The 14,338-nt window shown below is 40.3% G+C and overlaps 1 long non-coding RNA gene across 6 annotated transcripts in view; it reads left to right on the top strand.

Moving 5' to 3' along the window:
* The window catches only part of LOC103231236 (uncharacterized), a 100,305-nt gene that overhangs the window by 23,166 nt on the left and 62,801 nt on the right, over window positions 1-14,338 (top strand). The gene's annotated exons all lie outside the window — the stretch shown is intronic.

The following is a 14,338-nucleotide window of genomic DNA, read 5'->3' on the forward strand; positions in this document are numbered from 1 at the left end:
GTGACATGGGAGAGCCCACCCTCCATTTCCCTTCCAACTATCCCTCTCACACGCCCCCTTTCCTCTTAAAGAGATGATGAAGCTGCCTGCGCAGCACAGAAGGATAATAAAAACCTGTATCCCTTAAGCTGAATTCAGCCCAATGAACTGCACAAACAGCAATAACCAAAACAAAGCTAGCAGGAAACGTTTGCACACAGCATCTGTTATGATCGCATAACCACGAGACAGCTGTTTAATCCCAACTGTTAACATAAGATCATTTGTGTGTTTGAAGAGCGATCCCATTTGGATTTTCCCCTTTATTTATTTATTTTCTAGCTTTTCCAAGAGTGAGGCTTTCTCAGCTGTAGGATGCAATTTGTGTTTCTGGTTTTTTCCACTTTCACCCTCAGCTTCCGAATGAGAGGGGTGGTGTGGTTTCTTAACTATAAATACTCAGAGGGGAAAGAGGACGGCTGTGTGGTCTCCTAACTGAGCAGGGCACGGCCCTTTCTCAGCCTCGGGGGCCGGCTTTCTGCTCCCCAGAACATTCATAAACCATTCTGGTCAGATTATGGGAAAAGGCCCTCACATGAAACGCATCTGGTGGTCTCGGCCAAATTCTAGTGAAGCTGAGTTTTCTCAGCACCACCCAGGACTGGAAGCAATCCTTGTAAAGTTCAGTTCCAAAACGCGAAAACAAAGTCATTAGGCTCACAATTGCTGTGAAAAGGTCAATGAAGGATGTCAGCAGTTTGGGTGGCCTGTGTGACTACCCACATTGGAAGCCTGAGCAGGACACCTAGATAGCTTATGATGGTGAGGACTATGATCAGACTTTCTTTTTTTCCATTTACATCGCAACTCACTGCCTGCAGGCTCCCCAAATGTTCAGTAGAGAATATGCATGCTTTACTGTTGAATTGCAGCCAACGTGTCACACAAGTGGCTGATGACAGTGACAAGCAGTACAGAGCTGCCCATGTGGTCCTTGGGCGAGAGGAATTGGCCATGAAAATTTGGACAAGCATTAACCTTGAAAGCTGCCTGAAATTAGCATTACATAAATCTTTCTTCACATTCTCCGTCTTTTAATATTTCATCCCAGCGAATCCTCCATTTTGATCCCAACAGGATGATAACATGTATAATACTAAGTTTATCTTTCTAGGAAAAATGAAGCTCAAGGCCTTCTAAAGTTTGAAAGTGAATGTCTTAAACCTGATTCTTAGTGAAGTTCATTTCTGGGTCATATGAACCTTGGGAATAAAAGGGACTTTTTACTCCTCACTCATTTTCCTTTAAAACTTTTAAAAAATATAAATTGTTTAAGAGAAACTTATATCTCTTTGAAATGAGAAATATCACGATAATAGTTTCTGAATGACCTCTGAATTTCTCTTAAATATAAGAACTTATTTTGTTCTCTCTGGTGGTTCCACCTCCTCAAAATTATTGCTCTTTGCTCCATCCCTTTCCCCACTAAGAAAAATTATACACAATTTTTATGTGATTTTGTTTTTTATTTTCTATGGATACTGTCATGGATATTAATGTCCTGAGATTTACTAAGAAAAACAAAATCTATCAGTGGGGGCAATCATCAAAAAATTCAATGTTTAGGTCAGTCTATGGCGTGATTTCTTATCATACTGAGATAAAATGTTTTTTTACCGTTAGCCTGACATTCTTATCACATGCAGAACAGTTTGCATCCCATAGCAAGGAGAGCGAGTGACCGTGGTCCCTTTAGATTATGAACATCCACCTTAATGTTCAACTTCCCCTACACGGGACAAAATCACCAACATCTTTAATGAGAGAAAATCCTTTATCGACTGATTCATTTCCATGTTTTGTTTTTGCAGCTAGACGGGATATCCTGTAAGGTGGTGAAAAGGGGGGGAAATTTAGTACTATCCGTTTGTAATTTGCCATCGTCATTACTGTTATTATTATTTCTACTCTCAAGTTGGTATTATGTTTATCTACTGATTTTCATATATAAAGTCTATTTTTGGTAAATTCTTTTTCCTTCTCTCCCTTCCCTTTCTATCTTACTTCAGAATTACTCTTGGCAGCATTTGGAGAAGAGTTTATCTTTGCTACCTAAAGAAGTCATATCTTTTCATATTTGCTACTTTTGTTAAAACTAAATAATCAAGTAGTTATTATGTACTCTGAGTTACTGAACGAAAACCGTAGTTACATTTACGGGCTTTATTTAAGCATAGGGCCAGTTGGGAAAATAGTTTTGAATGATTTTAAAAGAAGAGGAACTACCTACCCAAGATGGAGAGAGAAATCCCAGAGTGTGAGTAAGCACAGAGAAGTTACAAGTGTCTCTTAGATACTCACTAATCAGCAAAAACCAGGAAATACATCTACTGTTTTGTGATCACCCCCAGTTACTGTTGTAACAGGAAGCATGAGTGAGAGGCAGATGATGTGAGAAGAACAGGAGTTTCAACTGGACACCAAGCCTTCTTTCACATACCACACCCACAGTGATACTCATCTTGGCAAAAAGATCCCAATTAGTCTACCCCACTCATGCTTGAGACCAGCCACAGTTACTTATTATTTATTTATTTATTTATTTATTTTTGAGACAGAGTCTTGGTCTTGTCACCCAGGCTGGAGTGGTATGGCACAATCTCACCTCACTGCAACCTCTGCCTCCCGGATTCGAGGGATTCTCCTGCCGCAGCGTCCTGAGTAGCTGGAATTACAGGCGCCTGCCGCCACACCTGGCTAATTTTTGCATTTTTAGTAGAGACGGGGTTTCGCCATGTTGGCCAAGCTGACCTTGAGTTCCCAACCTCGTGATCCACCCGCCTCGACCTCCCAATGTGCTGGGATTACAGGCATGAGCCGCTGTGCCCAGACTATTTTTAATATCTTAGACTTTTTATTGAGATAAAATATACAGATATAGTTTACCATCTTTACCATTTTTCAGTGTAGGGTTCAGTATTTATGTTCGGTTGCTTTTCCCATCGTCCTTCCATCCCTCTTTACCCTTCCAAGCCCCTGGTAACCACCATTCTACTCTGTCTTCATGAGATGCACTTTTTTAGTTCCCACATATGAATGAGATCATGTGATATCTGCCTCTCTGTGTTTGGCTTATTTCATTTAACATCATGGCCTCCGGTTCCATCCAGGTTGCTGCAAATTACAAGATTTCATTATTTGTCTAGATTATGCAGATCTGTTGCATTTTTGTCAAATACAAAATGCTACATGTCAAGGTAGCATATATCTTTGAAACGAAGCTTGAGGATTTTCCTATTATATACACTTTAGTGTTTCACAGACCCTAAGACAGGTCTTGGCAAACAACCACACATCAACAAATTACGATCTTAAAAACAAGCATATTGGAAGTGAGGATAGATATAAAGAAAATTGTTCGACACCACCAGGGGGAGAAAAGCGCTGAGAAAATTAACCAACTCTGAATGAACCAAGGACTTTGTTTTGCAATGTAGATGGTCCCTGTGCTTTGATCCACTTACTTTTTGCATAATGTGACTAGTAGAATGGCAGTCTGCTCTCAAGTTGGTCATTTTGAAGGTAAGAAACAAATACACGAGCAAACAATCAAACAGAAAACCCCTAAGTAAACAGACAATGGAAATGTGGGCTTAGGAATGTGGACAGTGTACCAGTAGGAAACCCTTAGTCCTGCTAGTCTGCAGAGCTAGGAAATGCCTCACTCTGCATTCCTTGGCAGTCCATCGTTTCCTGGCAAAAGTCTTTCTCTCCCTTCCTCACCAGATTATAGTTACTACATCCAGTCCACCTCCTGCCTGTCCCTGGGATCCCTGATTTTTCCATGTGGGTCCTATGTCCCATATTCTGTGTGGCTGTGACATTCAGGGTTTCAGCTTTGCTTTTTTCTAATCTGTATTTGCCTTCAAGATTGGACTACAAGTCAAAGGGAGTTTTTGTTTACCTATTATCTACACCTCTGATGATTTCATAGTAAGTCAATTTTCCTTGTGACTCTTAATCATGAGTGCTACCTAAAAACTTATTCAACATCTTTTAATATAAGACACAGGAGGTAAAATTAGGAGCACCCCCAAAATTTGTTTTCCACACATCCTTGGGAGGGCTTGTATCTGACTTAAGTCTTGGAAAGAGAAAATATTTGCAATATCTTCTAAATTATTGGGAAAAAATTAGAAAATATTTACAACCTCTCTTGTCTACTTCCCCTTCAAGCCATCTCCTCACCCCACACTCACCAACATGCGTGCACCATGGGGGCAAATATAGTGCATATCCAAGACTGGCTCACCTCTATTTGCCGCCTATAAATTCAATTTGGAATAGCAGCATAATATGAACAGCATATTTAATTTCACTTATTAGAAAAATTCTGGCCAGGCGCGGTGGCTCACACCTGCAATCCCAGCACTTTGGGAGGCTGAGGCAGTGGATCACTTGAGGTCAGGAGTTTGAGACCAGCCTGGCCAACATGTTAAAACCCCATCTCTACTAAAAACGCAAAAATTAGCTGGGCTTGGTGGCACGCACCTGTAATCTCAGCTACTCAGGAGGTTGAGGCAGGAGAATCACTTGAACCCAGGAGGCGGAGGTTGCAGTGAGCCAGGATCGTACCACTGCACTCCAGCCTGGGCAACACAGTGAAACTTCATTTCAGAAAAAAAAAAAAAAAAAAGAAAAGAAAGAGAAAGAAAAATTCCAAGGAACATTTTATACCTTGAAATATGTGTTTGAATTCATTAATGACTGTGTTGGGTTTTTTGTTATTATTACTTTAAACTAAATTGATAGAATTGATTGGTAATTTGGGTATTGAAAACAGGAAGATTTTTTTTGACAACTGAGTCAAAGTATATTTAACTTTTTAAAAAATGACTTTTCATTGAGCAAAAAAACCACTTTGAGAAAAATAGTCTGACTAAACATTTTATATAATCAGAAAAGAAAATTTATGCCAGCCAATTCCTGATACCTCATTCCCTCAAACAACTACAGTGGTAAATGGAGGCAATTATCCTAAACACCTTTCCTTAATTACAGGGACTATGTAGGTCAGAAAGTTCTGGGCCTAAATTTTTGCAATAACTATTTTAATTTGCACTTTATTTTGCATGTGATGATGCAGCCTTAGCTTCGTGGTCACTTACAATTTTGTATCCAAACTGTGTAGCTAAACCCATTTGAAAGTAGAAATTTATCAAAAAGATATCTTAATATCACTACTAACTTGATTTTTTTTATCTTAACTCTTTTTTATGGCATTTTCCAAATTTTCTATAAGGAGCGTGCATAAAATTTATAATTGGAAATGAATGAGCAAATCAAAAATTGTATTAAAATAAAATACCTTGAATTAATTTACAGAGTTTCTCAGTGGGTGGTCTGGGATAGGAGTTTGTTGCAGCCATCTTTGGAAAATACAGTCTGTCACAGAGCCCTTCTGTTAATATGTGGTACCTGACCACTTCCTCTCTTTGAAAAACCACAGGCTGAGTATTAGGAGACTTTTCTAGTTGGAAGATCTTGCACAAATGTGTAGGGTTGATTGCCATGAACAGGTTGTTCCCTTAAAGGTGAACTCTCTTCCCTGGTCTGTTCCATAGGACTTGCTGCCTCCATGTAGTCAGCCCTTGCTTGCTTGACTTTGGCCTACCTCGCATCTCTGTAATGAGCAAGAACAAAAGCAAGGCGAACTGTTACTGTAAACTACTGGGATTTAGGCAGATCCTGAACACCATTTGGCTTTGTGTTAGGTACTGCTTTATTTATATTATTTATTGTTCAACAAAAAATCTGAAATATAGAAGCCATGACGCCCATTTTACCAATGAGGAAATCTGATTCTTGGAAAGAATACCTTGTGCCCAAGATCACAAAGTCAAGAAGTAGAGACACACAATTTTCATCCAGGTCTGTCTGATTGCCAAACCTAGAGTTTTTCTGCTTATCTCACCCACAATTAACGATGCCATTGGAACTACTACAGAAAATTTTAAATGAGGACTAAAATCCTTTCTGCAGTCTGTCAAACCAAAAAGACAACTTCAGTTCAGTTCACCAAACTCTACCTGGCACGCATATATATATATATCTCTTGAGTTATTACCACACCAGTGAAAAATATGAGTACTTCAAAACTCCTTTCTCTCAGAACTCACTTTGAGGCAGAGCCTTTTACTATACTTTGTTAGGGAAAAGAAGGGAGAAATGTAATGATTGAACTTATTTCTAGCCAGATATTTTACACATATCCTTTTATATTCTTCTCACACCCAGACAGTTTGATCACTTTTCACTTTAGAAGAGATCAGAGAGATAAGTAACTTACTCAAGGTCACACTGCCAAGAAGCCACAGATCTGGGATTCCAACTCAAGTTCTTTTATAATCCAGTTTGGGGCAATCTCTTCCAGCACAGAGTTTCTCAGCCTTGGCACGATTGACGTTTTGGGTCAGATCATTCTTTGTTGCATGAGGGCAGGGCTGGGGATGGGAGTGGAGGTACCATCTGTGCATTGTAGGGTATTTAAGAGCATCCAGTGTTTCCCAGGTGCCAGTGGCAACCCCCAACACCACCACCAAATTGTGATACGTAAAAATAACTTTATAAGTTTCCAGACACTGCAAAATGTCTTTCAGAGGGGAAAAAACACCCCTAGTTCTAGTATTTGCATATATCCAAATTGTTCCATGAAGAGAAAAACAGTTAAGTGAGTTGATACTTGAAATAGATTATACTTCAGGGCAATTTCTATTATAATTGGTTTTAGAGTGAGTTGGAGATTTTGAACAATAAAATCAGAATTTTAAGAGGCCTGTAAACACAACAGCTTCTTCAACGAACAGTCATACCTGCATATCTTCTAAAGTAAGGAATAAAAATATAATGGCTAGTAGATTTGTGATTAGTTAGTTTAAATTAGAGAGGATTTTGTGAAAACTCAGACTTCATTTTTCTAGTTATCTATCCAAACCCAATGGAAGAGGGCTTTTTATAATTAATCTAGTTAGATCCAAAAGCATTGAATATAGGCAGCATTTGAAGCAATTTTGAAATACATTTCTCACTTTGGGGTGGGGACAGGGGTCACTGAACAGGCATTTATTTGGAAAGGCCACAGCAGCTGAGCCTATAAAAAGAGATCACAACTGCTGGGCCTTAGGAGATAGGCAGTGTTTAACAAGACTCATAGCTCACACTAGGATAAGTGGCTGCTTCCTACTACAAATGAGATGGGTATTTGCAAAGAAAAAGAAATGATGACCCATAGCTGAGGTGGAAAAAAAAAACCAAAAAAAAAAAAAACAAACCAAAAAAAAAAAACCCAGGAGCAAATAAAACGTTGCCTTCAGAATTTTGCAAAAAAGCATCTGCCCTCCCCAGGTTACACCCAGTTGCCCAACTGGTACCTGCTCTCTGCTCCGCCAACCTAAGTGAGCCAGAACAGCTGCCTTTATCTTGGCAGAGACTTTAGAGGGGCTGTTCTGCCTGTGCAGTCTTCAAGCATTTCATATCTCTGTGTGGCTGGCCATGTCTGCATCAGGCAGTGCTCTGACAATAAAGAGCCATTCAAGTTTCCCTCTGTGACCTGATCCCATCAACACTCTGATACTGGAAAAATGCCATAAATACTGTTCACTCATTTTGTAGCCTGGAATAAAAGGTCTTTACAGGAAGTTATTATCAACGGTCTGTAAAGAAAGGGGTCATAGCTTTGCTTCCTCCCTTAGTCGTGGGAGTCACCCCAGCCAAGTTGGGACAGGTGAAGAGGCTGCAGGGAGAAAGCCCTACCCGGCCTGGGGGGCACCTTGGGTTCTCCCCGCCCCCGCCCCAAATGACACCACCAAGATGACTCCATCATCATCACAGCCTGCGGAAACTGTACCTGCGGGAGACCCAAGAAAGGGGACAAAGCGGAGAGAAGGTCAGATGCAGAGTGCAGAGATAGGCCACACAACATCCTTCAAAACCAGAGCTGCAAACCTCAAAGCCCCTCTCCCCGGGAAGAGTGACTGCTTTCCCTCCCCCAGGAACTGTCCAGCCCCACCCGCTGGGCTCCCACCCCCGGCCCCAGGACTCTCATTCTGTAAACTTGGTTGCTGAAGAAAAGTTAACTTGGCACTCGTCTTAAGTATTGACTATCTGTCTTGAGGGTGAGGGCTGTAAATTCTCTCTCCTAAGATCCAAGTCGATTTGTTATCAAATCAGGCATTGAGAAGCTGATTCATTGCTATTCAGCGCTATGCTGATTTATATGCAGAATGTAAAACAGATGCCTTATGTGATACATATTTATGGTGAGTGCTGTTCTAGGAAGATTTATTACGGATTCCTTTGTCGGGGTTTGCATGAGCAGAGCCATGATGACTTGTATTTCCTCTCAGCTGCCAATGCCAAACTCATTAAAAAGAGGTGTGACTATTAATATACATTGTAATACTGACAGGCTCTAATTTATAACACCCTGGCTGGTTGGAGCATTCTCCTGACTTGAGAGGTGGTTTCTGCATTTCTTCCTCTGTTGCTAAATGGTACAAATAGAGATGTATATTCTCTCTCTCACCCCCTCTCCTCTCTATTTCTCTCTCCCCTTGCTCTTGCTCTCCCTTTCTCTCATCCCTTTGTCTTTTCCACTCGTCCAAGTGAACTCACAATCTGCTGAAAAAGGCAAGTGCTACGGTGATCTTTTTTTTTTTTTTTTTTCCTTCCAGGTCAAATACGCCAGGGGTTTATAACAGTGTAGAGCTGTGCTTTAATGCCCGTAAACACATGTTAACAGTGTTATTCTCCATGCTGGCACGCTGTCTCTCTAGGCTGAATTAGCAAGGAAGAAGTTTGGAGCAGGCCACGTCGAGCGTCTTGGCAGTGGCCGTGCCTGACATGAGGCTTCAGAGTTGAAGAACATATGTTGCCCGGTACAAGGAAACCTGAAATCCACTGCCCAGAGGGCAGCAATGGGGAGAGATGCATGACTAAGAACAGGAATCCACAGCAGATGGGGGCAGTTAATCAGGTGAAGGATGAAGGGAAATGGATTGTTACCTGGAAGAGCTGGCAAAGGAGCCCGGGCCGGATTAGAAACCCCTCTCTTGGGAAGAGGTTTGACCAGGGCTCTTGGATGGCATCAGAGGAATGACGTAAGACAAAAAGTGTGCAGGAAAATCGCTTTTTATTCCATCCTAAATTTGAAAAAATGTAGTTCCTAGACAGAAAAATAGCAGTGCACATAGCAAGAGTTTTTATTTGAGTGTTGGGAGCTCCCAAAAAGCGCCTTTGAGAGAGGATGTGGAAAGTCACCATCTATAAATTTAGTGTTTTTAGTGAATCCACGAAGGATGTTTTGGCTAAAACTGTTTTCTGTGATATCTTAAAAAAGCTGAACAGACAGAAACAAACAAGCGAGCCTCCATCTTTCCACGTGAGGCAAGCCAGCGGGGATGGACCGTGAGGCACTTCTCTGGGTACAGAGTTTAAAGAAGCACCAAAAATCTTAGTAATCAAGATAAATAATATTTGAATGAGATATACTGAAAAATCAAAATGAGTGCAAATAATCCATGACAAACAAAATATCAAAGTTTGGGCCCCCCATAGTTGTTCACACCTGCAATCCCAGCACGGTGGAAGGCCAAGGTGGGAAGATCACCTGAGGTCAGGAGTTTGAGACCAGCCTGGCCATCATGGTGAAACCCCGTCTCTACTAAAAATGCAAAAATTACCCAGACATCTTGGCACACGCCTGTAATCCCAGCTACTCTGGAGGCTGAGGCATGAGAATCACTTGAACCCAGGAGGCGGAGGTTGCAGTGAGCTGAGATGGTGCCACTGCACTCCAGCCTGGGTGACAGAGCAAGACTCTATCTCACAAAAAAAAAAAAAAAAAAAAAAAAAAAAAAAATTGTTCATAGGCTTCACTCACCTCACTCTAATCCCAGGCAAGGCGAGGAAAACATCCTCTTTTACATCTGTGTGCCCTTCCCTGTGTTGAGCACAGCATGTGTTAGTCAACAGCAAACCATTCAGTAGTGGATGAAGATGATGGTCATGGCAATGATTTGACGACCAAGGAATGATTTCAATATGAAGCTACCTTTACATCTTTTAAAATCAATATAGCTAAATGTCACCAAATCATTTTGAAATTGGAGTTAATATTTTTATTAGAAAATTAATGGAGGTTAAAAAATGTATTTTTTTTAGGTCGAAAGAGTTTTTCTAGGCAACCCTGACACCAGAAATTTCTCTATTTCATCCAATGTTTAACCATGTATTTCTAGAAAATATCCCTATGGAAATTTATGGAGGTATTATGTTGAGTAACTTAAAGTGAAATACATATATAATCCGTACATATGTTATATATACACAGACACACACATATATATATATTTAAAGAGGCATCAAAGTCCTCTTACTGCAAATTATAGGCAGAGTTACAGGGAGTGCCATATCATGGCAACAGAAAAGCAATGTGTGCCTGGGTAAGGGGGCCTTACCGTTCCAATGTTGTAGCATTTTGAGTTCTTTCAAGATAATGAAATTCTGCAGCAAGGAGAAAGACTGAGATTTTGCCACACACCACAAAATGTTCTATGTTTTCCATTATAAAAAAAAATACTGGCATCCAAGATCGCCTAGATATGAATAATTTTTGCCTGTGTGAACAAGGATGAATTTTTTCCCTCTAATTAAACTCCCATGAGACTCAAGCTGCTTTGGAGTTGATCTTACTCAGAGAATGCTTTTCTCCTCTCCTCCCGCTCCTCGGTCTCCTCTTCCTCCTCCCCTTCCAGTCTGTAGAGAGATTCCCAGAACCCCACTCAAAATCTCAGAAATGTCAGCAGTCTCTCTCAAACCACATGGCGAGAGTACAGAGCTAGATAGCAAGACAGCAAGATAAGAAGTGAGCGTCTCTCTGTCCCTCTGCGGACCTGTGGTTCCCTGGAGCAGTTTTTAAAGAAAGGCATAGATTGGCATGGTTACAACCCAGTTGACATGCCTCACAATAAGAAAAGCTACATAGTGTATGAATTTTTGTTTTGGACTATTCTTCTTGAGTAAAGCATTTGCCTTTTATACTGAAATAAATCAAACAATAGCAAGTATTCTGCTTTAAAAATACTGTTGATTATTTGTTATCACTACAGCCATAGCATTCTTTTTGAACTAATTCTCACTGTGTGTTATTTGAATGCCAGCCAACACACCCTTACAAGCCAGGTACTAATCCTACTAAACCAGTCTGAAAAGAGAAGGCTGGCCAAAGGCTACTCGGATGTAGCCTGGTGGCAACGAGGGCTCCGGAAAATGTGTAGCTGTGACTAGAAATCAAATATGAGTGAGGAGAAAACCTCTCTCTTTGTCCGAGGGAGTGATCACATGTTGACAGCTGGAATTTACATGGCTCCTTATTCAATAAACTAGCGCCTTCCCTGCATTCCAACATCAGCAACACAATAGTGGCACAGAAGCAAACTGACACGTTACACATGGTCCAGCTGTCCCGCCTGTCCACTCTCCACGGACGCCGCCGCCTCCTCCTTCTCTTCAGTCTGTCCCGTCTTCCTCCAACATGGAGTTTCACTTCTGCAAGATCTAAACACACACTCATGGGATGATGCCTATATCATGGGTTCTTGATTTTGTGTGCCTTCCAATGCTTGCCTGCATGCAATATATGAATTCTACATTAAAGATGAAAAACAAACAAGCAAGAACCCAGGACAGGATAAAAACTCAAGCAAATGTCTTCTACTTTGTTGTCAGCTGAAAAAAAAAGCTATACGTGATCAATGCTTCCCACATCAAAATCTTGTGGACGTCACAAACCCTCTCTTTACCTTTGGTGTGTGTGGTTTTTTTGAACTTGAACACAAAGGGAATGTGACCTGTGGAGTAGTAAATGGTGTGATTAGTGCAAATTGTTTTTATTGCCTCCTGTACGAAAAAATGGTCATCTGAAAAGAGACGTGAAGTTCTGACAATATATCATGCTTTCTTTGAATATGTGTGTGTGTGTGTGTGTGTGTGTGTGTATAATTTTGGCAACACCATGACCTTTTTGGTTAATAGCTTCTATTAAGAAATCCCAAAATTTTCCCAGAAGGAATGCTGTGTTAGGGACAATGTCTGTTTATAGTGGTAATGTATATTGTTTGGCAAAGCACAGCAGAGTACACAAAACATACATCAAATGACCCTGTGCCTCGTAAACCTGTCCATTCAGTCTAGAAATTTTCCTGTTTAAAATATACACTTTACTGATTATGACAAAACTCATCAGTAATTCCCACACTGCTCTATATCCTTAACGTATGGAAAAGAGGGGGAGAAAAAAGGCATTATATATTATGAAGCAGCCATTAAACTTTAATTTCTACCACTAGGGGGCAGAATGCAGTCTTTTCTAAACTGACTGCTAGGCAATCAACCATCACATCATTGTAACATTGAAGACACTTCAAAAAGACTCAGATGTTTAACTATTGTGCTAGTGATCATACATTCATATTGGGCTGCAGGCCAAAAGAGAGAAGAAAAAAATCCAGAGACTTGCAGCTGAAAAGCTATAAAGTGGTGAATTTTACCTTAGAGCAAAACCATCTTCAGTGACAAATTTCAAAGGCCATATGTATGTGATTTTCATGAAAAGCAGACGACCCTAAATTTCTTTGTTTAACTGGAAGCGATCTTCCTTAAAGAACGAGCGGGTTCTTTTTTCTCAGTTCCCCTTGTTTATTGTGCTGTTACAGAATTCACTTTTTCTAGCACTACAATCAGGATTCTAGAAATGCTATTTAATGCCAATGGGTATTTCATTAACACCGCCACCTCCAGCATCTTCAAGGATATCACCTCAGGCACAACATTACTGATGGAGAATGTTTAGAGTATTCTGATAAAATAGCGTTCTTTCTTTTTCCTTTTTAAATTAAATCCTCCAACCCAACCTTTATTCTATGGTAACAGCCCAGTGTTCCCTATCAAATTTTTCCAAGATAGGACTTAAAATTTTTCCCCGTAATTAAAGCCGTGAATGTCTAGAAGTGATGAGTCAGTAGGATTACAGACATTATTTCTCACAAAAAATCGAGTTTTGACTCATATGTCCTGTTTAGGGGATTTGCGACTTAATAGCCACATATTTCTATTTACTTTTTAGACTCTGTAACCAGATAGTTCTAATATAGACTATTGTAAAAGCTGAGAAATGTACCCGAACCTAATCAGTGACAGGTTTCCTAGGTTAATAAACTTAAAGAATAGTTTTGGGGTTATGGGCAGGGTCCACTTGTCAGCTAGACATCCTGAGATTTTGCAAATTCAAATTCCAATACATTTGTTTTTTGTTTTTTGTTTTTTGTTTTTTTAAGGAGACAACTTTAGCTCAGTTCCTATTTTCATGAAATTGTGATCCCAGGAAAGCTGGAAAAGTACCCAGTGAAGTGCTGGATTTGACATTGTCCCTGCCCCCACCTGTGCTTTCTTTTAAAGCACAAGACAGTTTCCTAAATAGAGATGGTACCGAAAGGAGTCACATCTCCCTTTTTGCATCAGGAGTGTTACTTGATACGTATCAATATTTCCTGTCAGCACCAACAAAGCAAAATCTTGGGCCTTATGGTATCCTTAGATGGCTAAATATTGTTTGCTTAAGTCAGCACGTTCCAGACCCTTTATGTGGCCTGACAGTTGATTGGGAAAAGTCCCACGAACTTTCTTAAAGTGTGCAGTCATCCGTTTGGCGGCCGGCTCCGGGGGTTCCACATGAAATCCTCTTTAGATAAATTCATACTTGCACAGGGTGATTAGCCTTACAGCTTGGTTGACTCAGTTATCTTTAAAAGCTAGACTTCCATGATCAATGTGGGCCTGAGGTTGTCTTCTATTAACTACCTCTGCTGCGGTCTCCAAAGCTCAAAGCTGGTGAAGGAAGATGCAACCTGAAAAAAACAAAAAAAAAAAAAAAAAAAGAAAAAGAAAGGAAGAAAAAGAAAAGCAATTCTTTTTTTCCGCTCAAAGATGACAGGCTGAAGTTGACAACCTAATCCTTCAGGCTTGTCTTACTTACTGAAAGGCTCAAGTAATGTCAAAGGAACCATCTGATAACAGTCTACATGCCAAACCTAACAGCTTTATTGCAACAAGAAACTTTCACATTAAATTTCCATGTGTTTCCTCTCCACACTCCTTCTTAACTTTACAGCATACCCCCCAGCATTTTTTTTTCCCAAAGAAAGATAAGTCTTCCCTGATGAAAAAAAAAAAAAAAAAAAGCGCAACAAATAGAAACTGCTGTATAGGCCAGCTGGGATATAGTCAAATTAGTGGATTATTA

The sequence above is a fragment of the Chlorocebus sabaeus genome, chromosome 29 (assembly GCF_047675955.1).
Source record: "Chlorocebus sabaeus isolate Y175 chromosome 29, mChlSab1.0.hap1, whole genome shotgun sequence".
In the NCBI taxonomy this organism is placed as follows: Eukaryota; Metazoa; Chordata; class Mammalia; order Primates; family Cercopithecidae; genus Chlorocebus; species Chlorocebus sabaeus.